Raw genomic sequence first — 20,657 nt, 5'->3', positions numbered from 1 at the left:
ATTAATGAAGGACTTCCAGCAGCAACCTCTCCAGGGAAGTGATGAGTATTAATTGGTATTCTTTTTAATTGCATAAATTAAAGGTGGAAAAAATCTGCTAGGTTATTTAAGTAATAACCTTTGCCAATGCGGGGCTATTTCCTGCAATATATGTTCTAATGTTTTGCCTAGTCTAATAAACTTAGGAGCTCAGACTTTTCTGTCTTGTCTCCATGTTTTATTTCAAAATCCAGGAGAAGATAAAAATTAAGACCTCACATTTCCTTCTCATAGGCCCTTCAGGGGAGAACATGTTGCTAAACATTCCTTCAGGGAGGGTCTGGCAGGATTGCTTCTATCCCTTTATTGGACCAATTGTGTATATTTAGGTAAGTTGGAGGCTTTGAAACTTGCAATGTAATTTTAAAAACATAATAGGTGGAGTGAATGGATTCTGATCACCACATCTATTACCTGTATAAATTACATGTCATAGTTTAAAGCCCCCAACTTGCCTTTAAGACAGGGCCAACAAAAGGAGGTGAATTACCCCGTGGCAATGCTCCTGCAGGAACAATACAAGTTCAGCTTAAAAAAGCCCTCTGAGGTGCTGGAAGAAAATATCAGTGTTTTATCTTAGGTGACATTAATCTGGTATACTTGCAGGACCACATGAGACTGCAAACATCTGTTATCTGCCTGCTATAAGTTTCCACATAAAAGGGTGTTAATCTTCCACCTCACCATTTTTGCATTTAGTAGTGTTCCACTATTGATTATTGCAACATAAAGATTGGCCTTAGGTGAATAATTTGAAGGAGCTATTTAAATGATGATTGTTTTGAGTGCTGTCTTTTAAACATTCCTTTTTGGGGATAGTTAAAAGTTTACGGCCTCAGTTCAGCAAGGTACTTGCTTTCAGCATGTCATTCTATTGAAGAAGCTGGGGAATTTAAAATAATCTAAACTAATCTTCTGTGTGTGGTTGAGTGCCAGGGCCACTTCAGTGGATTTGGTTTGGTTAGTAGTTTGGGTGATGGGGAAAAGTCAGAGGCAAAGTTTTTTGTAATGAACAAGGAATGTCCTGATGGAAAAGCAAGATGTGCTCGTCAGTTACTTTGAGGGCCCCCTGCCACCATTGTACAGCTACTCATACATACCCACATAACAATATGCAGTTGATTAAGCATACTGTCACTTGCTTATTCTTTTTTATATGTGTATGCGTGTGTGTACAGGGGCAAACACACACCAACTAGTTTCTCTCTAGGAAGAAGATGGTGCCTGTGTTGGCTTGACTCCAGAAATAAGTTTTGCCAAACACCAGTAATTCTTTATCACTTCCTTCTGAGAGTCTACTGGAAAAGCCTTGAAGTGGGAGTCAGTTGTTTCAAGTGTCTAACGAATTTCAAAATAGAGTTAAAGCTTAAAAAAAGCAAACGTTTGCTTATGTAGAGACTCTTTCGTCCCATAGGAATTCAAAGTACTTTGCAAACTACAGTGGCGTCTCCTTAGCATGTGATCTGCATATGGTCAGATTAGTTGAAATTGTGCACCAGGAAGCCTCAAACTGAGTTTTTGGAACAGTGATATAAATTTTTGTTACATTGATGTATTTGTCTTTGACACCCGATGGTGATGTAGTTTGATGCAGTTAATTGATTCATGTGCCAGCTGGCATCTGAATTAGTATTTGTTAGTCTCTAAGGTACCACAAGTCCTCCTTTTGTTTTTGCAAATACAGACAAACACGGCTGCTACTCTGAAACCTGCTAAGTGTGTGTATTTTCTGAACATTTCCCCTTGTAATTAATTGACAGACATTGTCAGTATTTGCCTTATGCTTTTGGGTGCTTTAATCTTTCATGCTTTGCTGTTTTGAGACCCTTCATTCCTAACACAAAATTAAGGCTCATTTGGCTATACCTACTGTGACAGGGTCAGGCCAGATGGCTACAGGAGTGATCCTATTGGGATCCAGGACGTGGGCGGGCGGAGCTCGTCCACTACGAAAGGAGTCCCCCCCAGCCTAAGGGGGAGATCCACAGAGCCTGGAGAGCCAATTAATTACGGGGGACAACTAATGAAAAACAGGGACGGGAGTGCGGTCAAAGGGTCAAACGAAGGGAACCGGACGGGGACACCGAGCAGAGAACCCCGGACAGCGCCCACCGCCCCTCAAAGGCGTCAAGGGAGTTGGTGGACGCCGCCCAGAGGAACTCCGCTCGGAGACGTGAACGGCTACAGGAGTGATAGAAGGCAGATATATTAGCCCCAGGTTAAGTAGGTCCCTTTTCCCTGGGTAAGGTAACAGGGAAGGTTCCAGAACAATCAAGACAGTTAAGACTGACAGGCTGATTAGAACACCTGCAGCCAATCAAGAAGCTGCTAGAATCAATTAAGGCAGGCTAATCAGGGCACCTGGGTTTAAAAAGGAGCTCACTTCAGTTTGTGGTGTGCATGTGAGGAACTGGGAGCAAGAGGCAGGCACTATGAGCTGAGAGTGAGAACGTGGATTGTTGGAGGACTGAGGTGTACAAGCACTATCAGACACCAGGAGGAAGGTCCTATGGTGAGGATAAAGAAGGTGTTGGGAGGAGGCCATGGGGAAGTAGCCCAGGGAGTTGTAGCTGTCACACAGCTGTTCCAGGAGGCACTCTAGACAGCTGCATTCCACAGGGCCCTGGGCTGGACCCCGGAGTAGAGGGCGGGCCCGGGTTCCCCCCAAACTCCTCCCAACTTCTGATCAGACACAGGAGTCGTCGACCTGGACTGTGGGTTCAGAAAAACGGCCAAGCTGAGGGCTGCAGTGAAGCTCCAAGGCGAGCAAATCCACCAATTAGCGCAAGACCCACCAAGGTAGAGCAGGAACTTTGTCACACTACATTTGCTACCGCTTGCTTGGGCACCATGTTACAGGATGGTAGGGGTGATTTTGCTATGTAAATCAAAATATTATCAGTAGCCCTCTGGCACAATATTTTATGCTACAATGACATCCGATGAAGTGAGCTGTAGCTCACGAAAGCTTATGCTCAAATAAATTTGTTAGTCTCTAAGGTACCACAAGTACTCCTTTTCTTTTTACACATAGGAATGTTTCTCATTTAGAACAATCATCCTGCTTGGGGCCTCTTGTTACTACTATAATATAGTTCATAATTCTGTAAATTGTTTCTATACACACTACTTCATACCTTCTGGTCTGGTTCACATACATTTTTGCTGATCCTTGATTTTAAATAATGTCCACATTCTGATGTGTGAATTTGCTATACTATTCAGTTACAACGTGAAACGGATACTTTTAGCTCCTCTCTGTTCATTTGTGTTGGCTTTGTTCTTAAATATGTGTTTAAATATGATAGCAGATAAACTCGGTTTGAAACCTAGTGACTTGACTGAAAATGCAAATAAAGACCGTATTCAATAAGGAGACTAATCAATGTGTTTTGCACTGTAACCCTTGTTACTTTCACTTTGCTGCTTGGCTCTCACATGAAACAGAGAGGTCTACTCTTAGAGGATCAGGGAGGGGTCAAAGGCTTGATGCAGACTATTTACACTCACAATGGCGGGGAAAACCCCAAGGAGGATAAGGTAAAATAAGAGGAAAATGGTTTGAGAAAATGGAGTACTAAAGCTGTTAAGCATGGATACTGTTGAGTCGTGCGCTAAATCCAGCGAGCTAAAGTCACACTGGCATTGATATGTAAACATTTTTTTTAAATCACTTACATTTCCCTTTGTTTTATGTAGTCATTGTCAAACCTTTTGGTGCAAATTAGGTTTTGTGTTGGAAAAATGCTAATGAGGAAATCAGGATTATTCTTGAATGACAATTCTGCCTATATAGAAACAAGGTGGATAAGGTAATATCTTTTATTGGACCAACTTCTGCTGGTGAGAGAGACAAGAAAGCTTGTCTCTTTCACCAACAAAAGTTGGTCCAATAAAAGATATTACCTCACCTACCTTGTCTCTCTACTATCCTGGGACTGACAAGTCTACAACAACGTTGCTTACAATTCTTCCTTTGAGTTTACTGACATTTTAACCTTTTGGGGCCAATGGGTGAGGAACTGCCATTGAAAACATTAAGACCGGGTTTAAATGCGGGTTTTGTACCGCTGTAACTGTCAGTTTAGAATCTGGAAGAGTTAAAGAAGTATCCCCTACTGTGTGTGCAATTATACCACCAGAAAGGTGCTCATATCAACGTAGCTTATTCCTATAAGTAGAGGGGAATAATAATAGCTTGTTCTTATATAGTGGTTTTCATTAGTAGACCTCTTTATCCACACTAGAGGGGGTTCCTCTGTAACAATATTGTTTTCTCAATGGATACAAATACAGCAAAAAAAAAAAAAAAACAGTGTACAGACAAGCTTAAAGGCATCCCTTGATTAGAGCAGTGGTCACCAACCGGTTGATCCTGGAACCTCTGACCGTCGATCCCGGTCTCAGTCTCCCATCTCATCCCGCCATCCCCTTCAGGATCTCAGCCAGCTGGGAGAGTACATCCCACCCGCCCTGCTATGCTATTAGCCAAAGATGTGGTTGTTTTCCAGCAGCAGACGATGCTTTAACGAAGTGCACGTTGCAGGGACAGGACAGCCCAGATGCCAGATGCGCCTGATGAACTCACAGTACAGCTGAGATGCGACTCTCTGCCCAAACCACAGGCTGCAATGCTGCCTGGGGTAGCTGCAGCGCTGATTTGATGGATTCCTTCTCAGTGGGTGGTGTTGCCACCTTCTTACCCTTGAAATGTGCTTAAAGGGACAGGGAGATGTTGAGAGGGGCTGGGCTGGGCTGGGCTCACTGCCTTGAATTGCTGTTAGGCTCCCTCCTCTGATCCTGAAAAGGAGTCAGCAGAAAACTGCCCATCACCCACTTCCTAATCTGGGCAGGAACGCAGCACTGCTGCTTCTGCACAGAACAAGTTCCATCAATGGCCGATGGGTGCTCCCTTGCCACACCCAACCAGAAGACAGGGTGTGGGTGGGCGGGAATTCCCCTCAGCTGCCTCCAGCAGGGAGGGAATCCCCAGCGGCTCAACAGTTGCTAGGGAGTGGGGATGGGAAATCAACGTTGCCAGTCAAGGAAGCCCCAGCTTGAGAGCAGCCCTGATTAAACAAGCAGCCCCAGACGGGTTAATCAACACGCATGCAAGGCGCATACCAACCCCATCCCAAACAAAAGAGCAGCCTTAGCTTAACAGGCTGCAGGGGATTAACAGCAACAACTACCTTGGTAATTGCTAGGGCATGAAATGAAATACTCCAGTCTCCTGACTGGGGCTTTGAAATACCATTAATGGAGCAGGTTTCAGAGTAGCAGCCATGTTAGTCTGTATTCGCAGAAAGAAAAGGAATACTTGTGGCATCTTAGAGACTAACAAATTTATTTGAGCATAAGCTTTTGCGAGCTACAGCTCACTTCATCGGATGCATTCAGTCTGGTGAAGTGAGCTGTAGCTCACGAAAGCTTATGCTCAAATAAATTTGTTAGTCTCTAAGGTGCCACAAGTACTCCTTTTATTAATGGAGCGCGGACTGTTTCCAGGGCAAAACCTGGTGCTCCCAGCCAGGCAGGGGAATGAAATAATTGATTGCCTTCTCGCTGCGAATTCAAAATATTTTTTGATGTCAGGTCATTCATTGTCATAACTGGAATAACAAGACAATTCATTTGGCTAATTTTGGATGATGAATGAGCAATTTGGGGTGACATTAATGCTAAGTAAGGAAAAGGGAGAGGGGGAAGAAACTGGCAGGGAAGAGGCTGCTCTAACCTCAGACAGCAGAGGGACAGTGCCTCTGTCTTCCTGAAGAGAATTCAGTCATTTTCTGGGGTGTTCAGCAAGGAGAACGTGTGACCGGGATGATTATTATGTGGACAGCTGTGTGAGTGTGTTTGTACTGTGGTGAGCTGTCTGTGGGACCGTCACAACCAGCGTGTCTGTGCTAGTGTATCTGGGATACCTGTCGGTGCTAATAGACAGGGGTTTGCACGCTGTGCATACATGCAGGGTGCATGACTGGCCAGGAGAGGTGGGTGTGCTATGGATGTGTAAGGAACAGATGCCAGGCCTACAATGGGAGCACTGCTGTACTGTACGACAGAGTGTCCTTAGCAAACTAGCTTATCCCAGCCAAACTGCGCTTTTATCAGCATCTTATCCAGGGCCTCCAAGCAAAATAAGCTGTACTGGCAAACCCCACATTTGCCTCCCTTCCTCTCCTAGCCCCACTTCTATCCCTCTTCTCCACATGATCACCGTTTTCCTTCCATTCCCAGCAGAGAAGTCATCTCACCTGCTCTTCATCATCTCCTTTCTCTTCCCTAGGACCCTGGCTCCCCATCCCCCTGCCCCCCTACAACCCACCTTCCCTTCTCTGACCCTACTCCCCTGTTCAGAGCTTCAGCAGAGCTGGTTTCCCTATGGTGTTCATTTGGGCTTCTTTAAAATGCATCTCGTGTTGGAGTTTCTTCTTCCTGCAGTGGGGTGGATAGGCGGCAGACACATTGTCCCCTGAACCTCCCCCTGCACGACAAACCCCAGGACACCCTCCCTTCTCCTTTCACGGAGCCCCAGGCGAGAATGGCACTGGGACTGTAGTGATCATGACGTGGTGTCATAGCTGTTCACGTTTTTTTGGTTTTACATGTCATCAGCAGGGAGAAGGGCTGTTGCAATGACCAGGCAGAGTGAGCGAGGGGCTGGACAGCCAGGTCTCAGCTGAGCTCCTTTGGGCCCTAGAAGACACGTTGAGATCATAGGCAACTTTGTCATTTGCTAGGAAGTGCCTTCTCCTGCCCCATTACCTTCGAGTTACGGCTGCCCCTTCCCTGTGCTATTGGCTCCTCTGTCTCTTGCTGCCTCTCACCCAGTTATCCCCCAGTTTTTGCTACTGCTTCTCGCCTCCCTCCTTCTCCTGGGACCTCTCTACTTTTCATCCTTCCTTCTGCTGCCTCAACCCCAGTTAGGTGTTCCCGCCTCTTGTATCCACCCTACTTCTACCCTTTCATCCTTTTGCTGTTGCTTCCTCCCACTCTTTGCTACCCCCGCCATCAATTCGCCGTCTCCTGCTGCTTCTATCCCTGGCCATTGCCTCCTCCCCTCCTGACTACCTGGTGATCTTTTTCGGGAAGACTGCTGGTGCTCAGGGGGATAAGCTGGGATCCCATGAGAAAGAGCTGGTCCAGCTGCTGTTGAAAGTGGTGACTCTCAAGAAGGTATTTCTTTGAGTACAGCCCCCCCAGCCTCAGGAGGGGCGGGGAGGCTGCTGGCACAGATTGCCAGTGCGCATTCAGCAGGGAGCTCCCTGGTGGGGGATTAAAACAAACGGCTAACAGCAGCCAAGGGGAGTTGGGGCTGGTGCCTGAGAGTATTGAGGAGAAGGCGCTGCCTTGGCTAGGAGCACAGACAGAGTTAGGCGACAGCCCAGACCACCCCCTGTTACAGGGCTTGTGGTCAAGCAAACAATCTCCACCAAGCCCCAGGGCGCGCCTACCCACACAGGCTTTTCCCCTGGGCCTCCCGCAGGGCAGCTGTCCTACATGCTAGGGGGCGCTGAGGGGGGAAATGCGAAGTTCTGCTTCCCACAAGCCTTGCAGGGGTTTTCTCCTTGGCCTGGGTGCTTGCTCAGGAAGGAAGGCAGTCGCGGGGGAAGCAGAGAATGCTGACTCATTTCTCCCTCCGAAGTTGGGGAGCCTGCATGAAGCGCTGGTCAGATCTGAGCACTTGGACCTGACAGATGAATGCAAAGAAACAGCCAAGCTCAAGAGCCCTTTCATTGAAGGGTTTTTGTTCTCTGTTAAATGTACTGAAACTTTAATTCTTCTTTTATTTCTTCTTTGCACATGAGCCAGGGGTAGAGACAGGCTCTAGTTTTAAATAAACACACACACACACACACACACACAAAAAACTATTTAAAAAATATGTATATTGGTCACTTCAGTACTGGTGAAACTTGCCAGATGGCCACAGGGTGGTAGGTATGTAATAAACATTGGCATTATAATCTTCCTCACTGAAGCTCTCCGGGACTACCTGTAGAAATGAAAGCGGGAGTGAAGTCTCCATGATCTATTCAGTTATTGGCATCTCTGCTGGGACTGCCAATGGGAAGGCCAGGTGTGCCAAATATAGTGCGTGTGTGTGAGGGAGAGAGAGGTGGTGTCTATTCCATTTCCTGTAATCCTGTAATGGTTGCTAAACAGCCATCAGATGCTGATTGTTTTTGCTTACTTCCAGCGTGGGCTGGATTCTGACTGGTAGCCTATTTCTGAAAAGCTCTGTATCCAATTACTAGTTCCCTTAGCCATCCATACCCTTTGAAGCAGGAGTGTTCTGTTTTTTTGTTTTTCTCCCCGGAAGGATTGCATGGTACTGATACTAACCACTAAGGTTACTGATCGATGTACTGATCTCCCACTTTCATTCAGCATTGTTTTTCTCTGTGATTGCTGCTGTTTCTAGTGCTTGAACTACGTGAGTAATAAAACATTTGAGAGACCAGGTGGGTGAGATAATCTTTTATTGGACCAACTTCTGTTAGTTAGAGAGACAAGCTTTCAAGCTTACACAGAGATCTTCTTCACATTAGGGACTGTGTCTGTACTGTGCCTAACACAAGGCGACCCTGAGTTTGATCAGGGCCTTTGGGTGCTGCCATAATACAAAGGCGAAGCTAAACTTTATCCCAGTAGGGTGTTAGGAAGCGTAGAGTGTTGATGACAGTGAAGAATTGCCTTGCAGAATGTTTTCTTGCTGTAAATTTTCTCCTAGGAATCTTGTCTCTCCCCCTTCCCGGGCGTAAGGGGGTGTAAGAATTAGTAGCTGGCATTTGTTGCTAAGTTTACTTCTTTGAGTAGCATTCCCATGGGTGCTCCACTTGAAGTGATTATGCACCTCTTGGAGATTTTTATTTAGCAGCATCCGTTTGGCCCGCACATGTGTTTGTATGCATCCTTAAGGCATGCACGAATGCTGTATCGAGCTGCATGGGTAAACAGCCCTCAGTTCCTTCTCAATTGCCTTGGCCTGAGACGGAGCCTTGGTTTCTGTTGACGTCTGGGACATATGGGAAAGAACAAAAATACACTGTGTATCCTTGTGTGACAGAAGAACTTGTCAGGATAAACTATAGTAAATAAGGTGAGGGTCTGCATTTCTTGCTTGTTTTAAAACTTAATATTGTATCCCTTTCTTGGCACCCCTATTTTCATAAGTAGAACCTTTATATTTTTTGATACACAACTTTGGAATTTGCAACAGAATCAAATCCTTGCCAGAGTTTTGAGACACAATCTAAGCATTCATTTCAGAGAGAATGTCTAAAGTTTGCAAAACAAATCTTTAAAAGATTACTGCATTGTTTTACATTCAGTTATGTTTCCTGAGTCTTCATACAGCCTGAAACAATAGCTCTGAGAGGTGTGAATGATTAATTAGGACAGTTAATTATTTTACTGATCACTTTAGGGTTCTGAATATTTCAGGCTTTCCCTGTGGATAATGCAGCACTCGTGATCTAATTTATTTAATATAATAGCCACTAGTTTAAATGGTAAGGTGTTATGAGGACCTCCAAGCTCTGAAGTTCACTCTTTCCCACCTGATTTAGCAGAGCCCACATTCAGGGTCTAATCCAAAACCCACTGAGGTTGATGGAATGACTCAAGTTAACTTCAGTGGGCCTTGGGATTGTAGGGCATTAGTGATGTTCAGGATATGCTGATGGGTTCTCCTGTGAAGGTTTTTCAGGGAGATGGGTCTCTGTGTATGAAAGGGGACCAATGGGATGAAAATGGCTTTTGGTTTGGAGCAGTTTTAGTTCTTCAAGTGATAACCCTCAGTGGAATACAATAGGGACAATGTGAATATGCCATGTGCCTGGAGCCTGAGCTTTTGAAAGTAGTAGTGTCCACTGGTCTGTATATGCACCCTTGTACTGCCTCATGGTTTCAACCGAGACAATAAAGGGTGGGGCAGACTGACCACGCCCTCAGTTCCTTCTCACCACCTAGTAGTCCAAATCAGAGTTTCTGCTGTTCTCGTTCCTTGTGACGCACTTTTCATACATAGTGAAAAACTTTTATTTTTGTGTATAGTTAGCATTTTATTGTTTTTGTAGCAGTTTTTATTGTTAGTAGTACTTTTCTTAGGATTTAAGGACTTTGAGATGCTGCTTCAGCAGTTTTCCTGCCGACCTACCAACCCCCCAGCACCCACACATGGGTACTGGATTATGCTGAAGATGCCAGGGTTCAAGATCTGCGCTTCCTGCCCTTGCTTGTTTTTGGTCAGTGACAAGCACCAATGCTGCCTGTATTGCTTGGGGGAAGTCTACATTGCGTCCAGGTACAGTATGTGCCACCTCTTCCCTGCCCGTACCTGAGAAGGTCGGGCTCTCCGCCTTAAGAAGCAGTTTACCATGAGGCTGCAGTCTGATCTAGGCTGGGGTATGCCCCGGTACATCAGCCTGAGCAATGCAGAAGTGCTCCTTCTACCACAGAACTCCAAACACTGGTTCCGCCAGTACCAGTGCTATGGACCCTGTGCCGGGCCCTAGTCGTGAGGCAAGGAAGCATGTGCATAAGCATAGCACTAAGTCTTCCTCAGGGCCCAAGAAAGATGCTGCATCATCTGCAACTTCTAGCCATGGAGAAGTAGCGCATTCCAAGGCCCACAAGTGTGACAAAAAGTCATGCCACACACTGGATCCATCGGTCCTGGTTCATGAGTACCCTTTCTGCACCGGTTCTGCCGAAGTCCCATGAATAGTCAGTTCTGAGGCAGCTTCTGGTTCCGTCAGTGGACTGTGCCGTTGACTCCGGGGAGGCAGGATTCTGCCCCGGTCCTCATGAACTGTTTGCCCTGAATGAGCTGAGGTCTCTGTGTATTTCAGGACATTGCGCCCCCCGGCCCCAGAAGGGTCTGTTCTCCTACTTTAGACTTGCTGCCTTCCAGCCATGTTCCTGAGCGCTCCCCTATGGCTCACTCCATTCTGACGGTGCCACCATTTGTACAAAAATCCAATTCCTCCATGTGAGAGGACTCTGCTCGTATGTGTGGTCTACTGCTCCTGTTCCAATGGCATGACTACTCAAGGGTTCCGTCAGTCCAGCAACACTACCCCCCCTTGCCCCAGCACACGAGCCACTACGGGCACCAATGCAACAGCCTCAGGATCCCCTGGGTTGGCCTTACTGGGGTTCTTGGCTCCACTATCTGTCTTCAGAACTGTCCCAACCCACCCGAAAGGAGTCTTCTATTTCACCATTCCATCCTTTTTTGAGTAGACATTTGGGATTGGAGGACACACTGGTTAGCCCAGCTCCAACAGTGCCGCCAGATCCAGAGCAGTTCCCCTCATTTCCCAATGTGGCCAAGTCGTCAATTCCTTTCTCAGTCCTGGATGACTACCACTAATTCCAGGAGCTGTTGTGGAGGTCAAGACCATCCGCATCAGTTGCAGGACATTCTCCACGCATCAGTACTGGCCAGAGTGGTACTACCGATCAACAGTGCCATTCTTCACTTGCACCGTGTGGCATACACTGGCCACGTGTACCCCCACCATGTAGGGGACGGGAAAGAGGTACTATGCTCCCCCGAAGGGGGTCTGAATTTCTGTTTTCTCTCCCCCCACCTAATTATTTGGTTATGCAGGCCGCTAAGAAACGTGCCAGGCAATACCCTCCCTGTTGGTTGGAGTGGAACGTGGATGTTAAGAGGTTAGACCTTCTAGGTAGCAAGGTCTTTTCTTTAGCCAGTCTTCAGTTCCACATCTCTAACTACCTGGCACTGCTGGCTAAATATGACTTTTTGAACTATGGCCAGTTTGCGGACAAGTTACCCCAACAGGATCATGCTCGCTTCCAAGCTATTCTGGAGGAGGGCACATGAGTCACCAGAACCAAGCTTCAGGCTGTAGTAGGCTCTGTGAACAGGTCTTTGTGCTCTATGGCCACTGGAATCATTGAGGAGGGAATCCTGGTTACACTCCTCTGGTTTCCCTAGGGAGGTGCAGAATACAATTGAAGACATTCTCTTTGATGAATCCCACATCTTAAGCCAGAAAACAGATGATTCCCTACACTTGCATAAAGGCTCTAGAGCCACCTTGCAATTGCTGGGTATTTATACGTCAACACCCCAGTGAAAGATTTATCGGCCAGCTCCCGCACAGCGGTACACAGCTCCCCAGTTTTACCACCAGCGACCCTACGAGCCTCCGTAAAAGCATCTGAAGACCTAGAGGTCCCGTCCACTTGGCCCATCAAGTTCAGTCCTCTGTACAGCAAACCCACTCTTCATGTAAGCGCTATTTCTGAGTACGTCTAGGGAGCAGTCAACCACTATGCACACTACCGCTCTTGCCAGTCACCCCCTTCAGAGGCTGCCGAAGACTCTACCAGCATGGAGTGTGATAATAGACAAGTGGGTCCTAGATGTCATTAGCGCTATATGATCAAGTTCACAACACTACCTCCTCCACATCCTCCATTCCGCTTCTGGGACCGCTCTCACAACAGTATCCTTGCCCTAGAAGTGGACTCCCTCTTGGGGAGGGGCCTGCTCCCCACCATTTGGGGACCACTGTTCTACACAAATAAGGCACAAATAAGGTCTTGTAAAAGCTCAGATGCCACTGGGCACTTGAAGAATACAGGAAGTAATTCATCAGTCACATTTTTCCATCCATGTTGCAATAGTGATCCAATATCTAGTTTTCCTACGTGCAAAGACATCCAAGTCTTTGTTTGCCAGGGTGCTCTTTTGACATGCTCTTCAAAACTGTCGTTGTGTGGTAGGAGTTTGGCCAGTGACTTGTCCTTTTTGATGGCTAGATTGAGGCACAAGCTAGGTCTCTATGGGGGTGGTCTTTTCTTTCTCACTCTGGTCATACAGCACTGCTACCAACGTCGTTGCTGCAAAAATTGCAACTTTTTCTGTCACTGTCTCCTGATTTGTCAAGATCTCTGAAGTGGTAAGCGCTCTTTGTTTTGACAACATTAAACACAGATTCCCCCACTGCTCCCTCCCCCCCATACCAAATATGGATGACACAGAGACACAACTGTTAATTCGTGTACAGCAGAAGTCAGGAGAGCATCACAAATGGCATGCACAGGTATGAAGCATTGCTTGTTAGTTGTGCTGGTAAAGGTGCCTGTTTCAATCCACATGTTTTGTGTATTCTTTTTTTGGAATGCATTGAACAGCAGGGACCAAAACATCTGTATCAAGTGACCTAATTCCTAAGTTTCCTTTGACGCCAAGAGACCATGCTGGCATATACAGCTTGCAGAAGCATCATTTTGTCTACTTCTTTTTGGGTACTGCACTCCTGGGCATCTTCAGCACCTCTTTGGAAAAGCCTCCAGCGAGAAGGAGTGTCTGTGTTGGGTGTGCTCCTACGCTCTGAGGTACATTTTGAACCATATATTTATAGAGGAATTTTACAAGTGACTGCTTGTTGGACCACATTTAGGAATGTTTTCTGTGGAGGCACAGGGCATCCACCAGTCACCTGATATTTCTTGCATGCAGCCTTCGATTCTGTCCGGTGCTGACTTTCTTCAGTTTTCAGAGCATTATTGTTGTCATATCTATCAAAGATTTCAATTACAGAATTAGCTTTGTCAAATCCTTTTAGGACCTGCCTCAAGTACTCAGCAGCCGGTTCACTGAATGTCGAATTTGTTTCCAGCAATCATTTGTGTCATAGCCATGGCATCTCTGATATACATTGTGGTTTCTTTGTTACATCTCTTAGCTCAAGGATTCTTTCATCTTGAGCCTCCAGCTGATGCTCTAATTCAGTTTTTTTCTGTTCTTCTCATTGTTCCATCAGCATGAAAGAGGGACATATGCACAGGTCCTATTGGGTGACTGAGAAATAGTTGCCATTGAAACATCATCTCTACATCTTGCTAAAGATATGGCTCTGGGGAAGTTGCCGGACTTAAATTTGGCCGTCTTGGCCAAGTCAGTAAATGCTTTGATGCCAGATTTCTTGACTGGGCTGAAGAAGCTACATGTCCCATCAGAATCAACTGCACCTCTTACAAATCTCTTCATTTGTTCTTCATCAGCATCTGCTTTTTTCAGTAGAATCTCTTGCACATCTCATGTTACATGCAAGAGGTATGTTGGTAAGCCCCTCTGGAAATGGATTTGTCATATTGTTGATGACATGGTTAACAGCTGCAACATGCTCTTCATCCCTGTTCAGTGCAGAGGCAAGGACTTGTTTGTGGACTTTGTCTTCACTACTTCTTGTTAGGCTATTTCTTTCTCCCATAGGTTTTGCATATTCATAATACGAAGCTGTGTATTGTCATCTCTAACGCTAATACTGACCTGAATTAAAAGGCTAGTTTTTAGAATATTTCAAAGGCTTATACTGCATGTATAGTAATTACAAATTAAAATCCTCTACCAGGCAGACTAGCTGTTTAACTTGTATGTACAAAAGCTTACAAATGGAGAAGCATTACATTAGGAATTCATGTACTTTTATATCTACCCCCTGTGCAATGCAAACTATGGGCATGCAGTCTACTGCTACTGGGGCACAACCTTCAGTATGAGACTGATCTGATCAGCAAGTTTCAATTGAAAGTATAGAAACTATTATCACTTTTGAGACACTTTAACAATTAAGACTATCTTATGTGAAAACATTTTATATTAGTACAGTAAAAGCTGTTTCATCTGGCATGTTGGGGGAAGGAGGGGTGCTGGTAAGTGAAAAATGCTAATTAACTAAGGGGGGGAGTTTGGATGCAGGAGGGGGTGTGGGGCTGGGGCGCGGGAGAGGGTGCAGGGTTCAGGGGCTGGGAGGGAGTTTGGGTGTGGGAGAGGGCTCAGGGCAGCGGGTTGGGGTGCCGGATCCAGGTGGTGCTCACCGCATTCCCTGGCAATGAGTTCTGCAGGTTGACTGTGTGTTGTATGAAGATGTACTGCGTTTTATTTGTTTTAAACCTGCTGCCTATTAATTTGACCGACCCCCGGTTCTTGTGGTATGTGAAGGAGTAAATAACAGTGAATAAGAGAGTTTCTCCACACTAGTCAAGATTTTATAGATCTCCATTGTATCCCCTTAGTTGCCTCTTTTCCATGTTGAAAAATGCCAGTCTTTTTGGTCTCTCCTCATACAGAAGCTGTTCCATGCCCTTAATCATTTTTGTTGCCCTTCTCTGTACCTTTTCCAATTCTAATATATCTTTTTTTGAAATTGGGCAACCAGAATTGCACACAATATTCAAAGTGTGGGCGTACTATGGATTTATATAGTGGCATTATGATATTTTCTGTCCTATTATCTATTCCTTTCCTAATGGTTCCTAATGTTTTTTTGACTGCTGCTGCACACTGAGTGGACGTTTTCAGAGAACTATCCACAATGATTCCAAGATCTCTTTTTTTGTGTGGTAACAGCTCATTTAGATTCCATCATTCTGTAGTATAGTTGGGATTGTATTTTCCAGTGTGTATTACTATGCATTTATCAACATTGATAAATAGTCATAGTCATGTTGCAGTATTTCTGGAACTGAGCAAAAAATGACACTTGCTCATTTTGAGTACCATTGTTTCCCCTTACCTACAGGCTTATAATGCCATTTAACAGCTCTACATCACACCTCATCCATGCTGATGGAACAATGAGAAGAACAGACAAAAACTGACTTAGGGCATCAGCTGGAGACTCAAGATGAAAGAATCCTTGAGCTAAGAGCATGTAACAAAGAAACCAGTGTATATCAGAGATGCCATGGCTATGACACAAATGATTGTCTGGCAATCAGTGGTCTTCCAATTCCAGGATTTATCTTCAGCTTTTACTCCAGATCTCCAGTTCGTTCAGGTGCTGTTAGCAACAATATTACTTTTGCTGAAGAGTTGTCTAATTGGTTGCTGTTCACATATCGATGACACCGAAGTACCATAGCATTTCACGATCTCTCTCAGTGGCTTACATTACTTATTATAATAGCTCCTAGATTAGAAGCCCTAGTCGTCATTGTGACCCCATTGTGCCTAGACACTGTACACTTTCATAGCAGGTGATAACCCCTGCCCCCAAAAGCTTATAGTCTAAACATTTCAGAGGTGTTAAGACCCAGGTCCTGTAGGATTCTGCAGGTAAGAGCTGTCCAAAAAAACAGCTGCCCATCATAATTTTCTGGGATCTATTGGAAAGGGACATGTACAGCCAATTTACTGCTACAATATGTGTGTTATATACTACGGTGGTGGGCATGGTATAAACATCTCGGTAGAGTGAGTCAGCAGCACCTCATGATCAACCGTCAAAGAGGCCTCAGAGATCTAGTAGTTTCAGTATAAGTGGAGCTTTTGTCTGTTGACCTCAACTATCTATCAGTGCTAAATGATCAGTGTATCAAATAAATATTGAAACCTGTTTTGAAGCAATCTAAACTTTTAGCAGAGGTCATGCACTACTTAATTGTAATAGCAGACCAATTCTTCTCAAGAGTCTCTTCTAAGAAAGAGAGAGAAAAGTATAATGGTTGGTAATGAAATTGTTAGCTGTGAAAGATATCTAAACGGGCTGGACTACGTTCAGCAGCAAAAAACTGTTAATGCAGAGTTAAGGTTGCTTTGTGGTATGTTATCCTCTTGCAGAATGTCTAGTTGAGCAAAACTTCAAACTTCTGAAAATCATGAAATCCACCGTTGAGGTTGCCCATGAAACCTTAACTGTGTCCACTCTAAGCAGTGTCCCATTAACACACACAGTCTGCCAATCTCACAGTTGTTGAGATATACAAGTTCTTCATCTCTTATAGTCCATTCACTCTCGCTCACAGGATTCCATCTAACCCTATTAAAGGACAAAAGCAGGGTTGGGGGAAATTGTTGCCCATGCCACATTCTCTTTTCTCTTGGAGCTGGCAGTAGCCAACGGGAATTACTTGCATACATTTCAGGAGCAGGTTGTGTGTTAGATGTACCTATGCTAAATGGAGAGGCAATAGTTGGGCCTTATTGGTAAGTGCGTGGATTACTTTGAGATGTGTGACAGAGCTGTGATTGTGATAGGAAATCTGTTTTCCACCCTCTTACGTGTGAGAAAAGGGAAGAGGTGCATGTATTCCTTCAGGGTGCACTATATGCATCATTTCTGTGCATAATTGTATCGGTTATGTTGGTATCCGGGCATAGGGCTTGTATTACAATGCGCATTTTCAACAAGGAGATAGAATATGAGAGGATTCTACTGCTTTAATGATCCAATTCTATGTGGAGAAAACATTATGTGATTGGTACTGCAACTCAGCTCTATCTTTTGGAGTTTCTGGCAGATTTGTTGGCTTCCAAACGTCTTTGGTCTCCAAGCCTTTGTATTGCTGAGAAGGGGACTTTGGTCTAAAGGTAAACCTCTGACACCTTATTTGCATTGACATGACCACTTTCTCTGAAACCAGACTAGCTGATGCAGGATCTCTATGGGAGATGCATTACATCTTTTTCTGGCATGGAAAAAGCAAACAAGACCACCGTGGATACGGGGTGGGTTTTGCAGTCCAAAACTCATGAGCACCCAAAGTTGAACGTCCTGTTGTAATATCAGAACATATTATATTATATCATCATCATATGTATCACTAAATATACTTACTATATATAGCTTTGCCAATATCCATATATGTCCCAACACTTTTCTCCATTTCTGAAGAGAAGGACTTATTCTATCAGCAGCTTCATAGTGTCATCAGTAAGCTACCATCAGGTGAGCGATTGTCTGTTGTCTGCTATTCCACAGTTCCTGCAGTCTCCACTGCTCATTGGAATTCTGGGTTAAGCTCCCAATGTATGATGGGGCAAAAACATTGTTGCGGGTGGTTTTGGGTACGTCGTCAGCCCCCCCACTCCCTCCCGGGAAACCAATGGCAGACCGTCATTTTGCGCCTTTTTTCCTGGCAGATGCCATACTACGGCAAGCATGGAGCCCGCTCAGCTCACCGTCACTGTACGTCTCCTAGGTGCTGCTGACAGACGTGGTACTGCATTGCTACACAGCAGCAGCTCCTTGCCTTTGCGGCAGATGGTGCAGTAGGACTGATAGCTGCCATACGTCTCCTGGTGCTCCTGGCAGACCTTGGTGATGTTGATCAGGGGCGCCTGGACAGACATGGCTTTTCTCCTCTTAGAGCACCACATGGGAGCCAGAGACTCCAAGTCATTCTCTTCTTGAAGTTTCGTCTCATGGAGATTCAGTCCTGACTGGAATATCATGTGAGCTGGAGGCTTCTGCGTCAGGCTGCTCTCCCAGCCGGCAGCACCGCGCGGTCGCACCTACCCCTTGCTCCCATGGCTCATGAAGCCTGGACGGTAGTAAGGAGCAGTTCAACTATAGGCCGAGCAAGTGCAGAATGGTGGTAGAATGTGCCTTTGGACATTTAAAAGCTCGCTGGCACTGTTTGCTGACTAGGTCAGACTTCAGTGCAACCAACATTCCCATTGTTATTGCTGCTTGCTGTGTGCTCCATAATATCTGTGAGAGTAAGGGGAAGACATTTATGGTGGGGTGGGAGGTTGAGGCAAATCGCCTGGTGTCTGATTTTGAGCAGCCAGACACCAGAGCGATTAGAAGAGCACAGCAAGGCACGCTGTGCATCAGAGAGGCTTTGAAAACCAGTTTCATGACTGGCCAGGCTTCAGTGTGACAGTTGTATGTGTTTCTCCTTGATGCAAACCCACCCACTTTGTTGATTTTTAATTCTCTGTAAGACAACCACCCTCCCCCCTTCGAAATAAAGTAACTATTGTTTTGAAACCATGCATTCTTTCTTTATTAATTTAAAAAAAAAAAAAGATACTGGACAAGGTAGCCCAGGTGGCATGGGGGAGGAGGGAAGGACAAGGCCACATTGCTTATTGTAGCCACACTAAAAATCAAACTGTTTGAATGACAGCCTTCTGTTGCTTGGGCCATCCTCTGGAGTGGAGTGGCTGGGTGCCTGGAGCCTCCCCCTCTGCTTTCTTGGGCGTCTGGATGAGGAGGCTATGGAACATGGGGAGGAGTGTAGGCGGTTATACAATGAATGCAGCTGGGATCTGTGCTCTTGTTGGCTTTCCTGCAGCTCCAGCAGATGCTTCATCATGTCATTTGCTCCCCCAACAGACGCTTCATCATGTCTGTTTGCTCTCCCATTAGCTTCAGCATCGCGTCCTGCCTCCGCTCTTCTCAGTCACTTAATTCTTCCCTGGCCTCTGCCACTGAATGCCTCCATGCATTAAGCTGTGCCCTATCAGTGCGGGAGGACAGCATGAGCTCGGAAAACATGTCATCGCGAGTGGGTTTTTTTCGCCTTCTAATCTGCGATAACCTCAGGGATGGAGATGATAGGGGGAGCGTAGAAACATTCTATGCTCTACGATTCTGGGGGGACTGCATGGTCACCTGTGCTGCTGAGTTTGCCATGCTGATCAAACAGGAAATGAAATTCAAAAGTTCCCGGGGCTTTTTCTGTGTACCTGTCTAGTGCATCGGAGTTCAAAGTGCTGTCCAGAGCGGTCACAATGGAGCACTCTGGGATAGCTCCTGGAGGCCAATACTGTCAATTTGTGTCTGCACTACCCCAAATTCGACCCAGCAAGGTAGATTTTAGTGCTACTCCCCTCGTCGGGGAAGAGTACAGAAGTCGATTTTAAGAGCCCTTTAGGTTGACGGAATGGGGTTGGTTGTGTGGACACAGTCATTTTTAAATCGACAAACGTGGCTAAAGTTGACCTAACCCCGTAGTGTAGACCAGGCCTTACATAGACTATGCATTTGTATGCTGCAAAACAAGATTTTCACTATGGAAATTCCATCATACTAAAGAAAGCTGTTGCCTACACATTCCTTGGTCTTTTGTGTTGCTGATGTGAAAGTGTTGCCAATGTATTACATATCTCAGGGAAGATATGTCCTCTGTTTATACCTCCCTGAATGCTGATGCAGCATGGAATACACTTGGAAGACATATCTATACAGCTTCAACTTTAGCCTTTGATAAAAAGATGGTACAAGATAAAGATTGGCATATTCTGAAGAAATGCTCCTAGTCATGGAGGCAAAATGCACAGCATTCCTCCAGCACAACATGAACCCCTCTCCTGATGCATGTATTAACCTCAGATTGGCCAAGGGCACATTGCAACCAGTACAAAGCAATGTGCTTAATCACACATGGCCCTATTTGTGCAAGAAGATACAAATCTGCTTTGCGCAGGAGGGTGGACTATATGACCTCCTGAAATTTCTTCCAACCCTAATCTTCTATGATTCTGTGAAATGTCCTTGAGAATGGAGGTCTAAGAGATACGTATGATGGCATCAAGAAAGCAATAGGTCCTTAAGCCAGGAAGACTGCTCCACAGGCATCTTCATTGCCTTGGTCATCTGTACCAGGTGCATTCCAAAGGACCTATCATATTGCCTCTATATAAATCTTTGGTACCACCCACATCTTGAATATTGCGTGTAGATGTAGTCACCCCATCTCAAAAGGAGATATATTGGAATTGGAAAAGGTACAGAAAACGGCAACAAAAATGATTAGGGGTATGGAACAGCTTCCATGTGAAGAAAGATTAATAAGTCTGGGACTTTTCAGCTTGGAAAAGAGACAACTAAGTG

The 20,657-nt window shown here is 45.4% G+C and overlaps 1 protein-coding gene across 8 annotated transcripts in view; it reads left to right on the top strand.

The window, feature by feature from the left end:
- LOC125631098 (KAT8 regulatory NSL complex subunit 1) overlaps positions 1 to 20,657 on the top strand; it is a 139,930-nt gene that overhangs the window by 46,670 nt on the left and 72,603 nt on the right. The window lies entirely within an intron of this gene.

This window comes from Caretta caretta, chromosome 2, assembly GCF_965140235.1.
Source record: "Caretta caretta isolate rCarCar2 chromosome 2, rCarCar1.hap1, whole genome shotgun sequence".
Lineage (NCBI taxonomy): Eukaryota > Metazoa > Chordata > Testudines > Cheloniidae > Caretta > Caretta caretta.
Note: the sequence above shows the minus strand (reverse complement) of the source record. Positions and strands in the feature narration are given on the sequence as shown.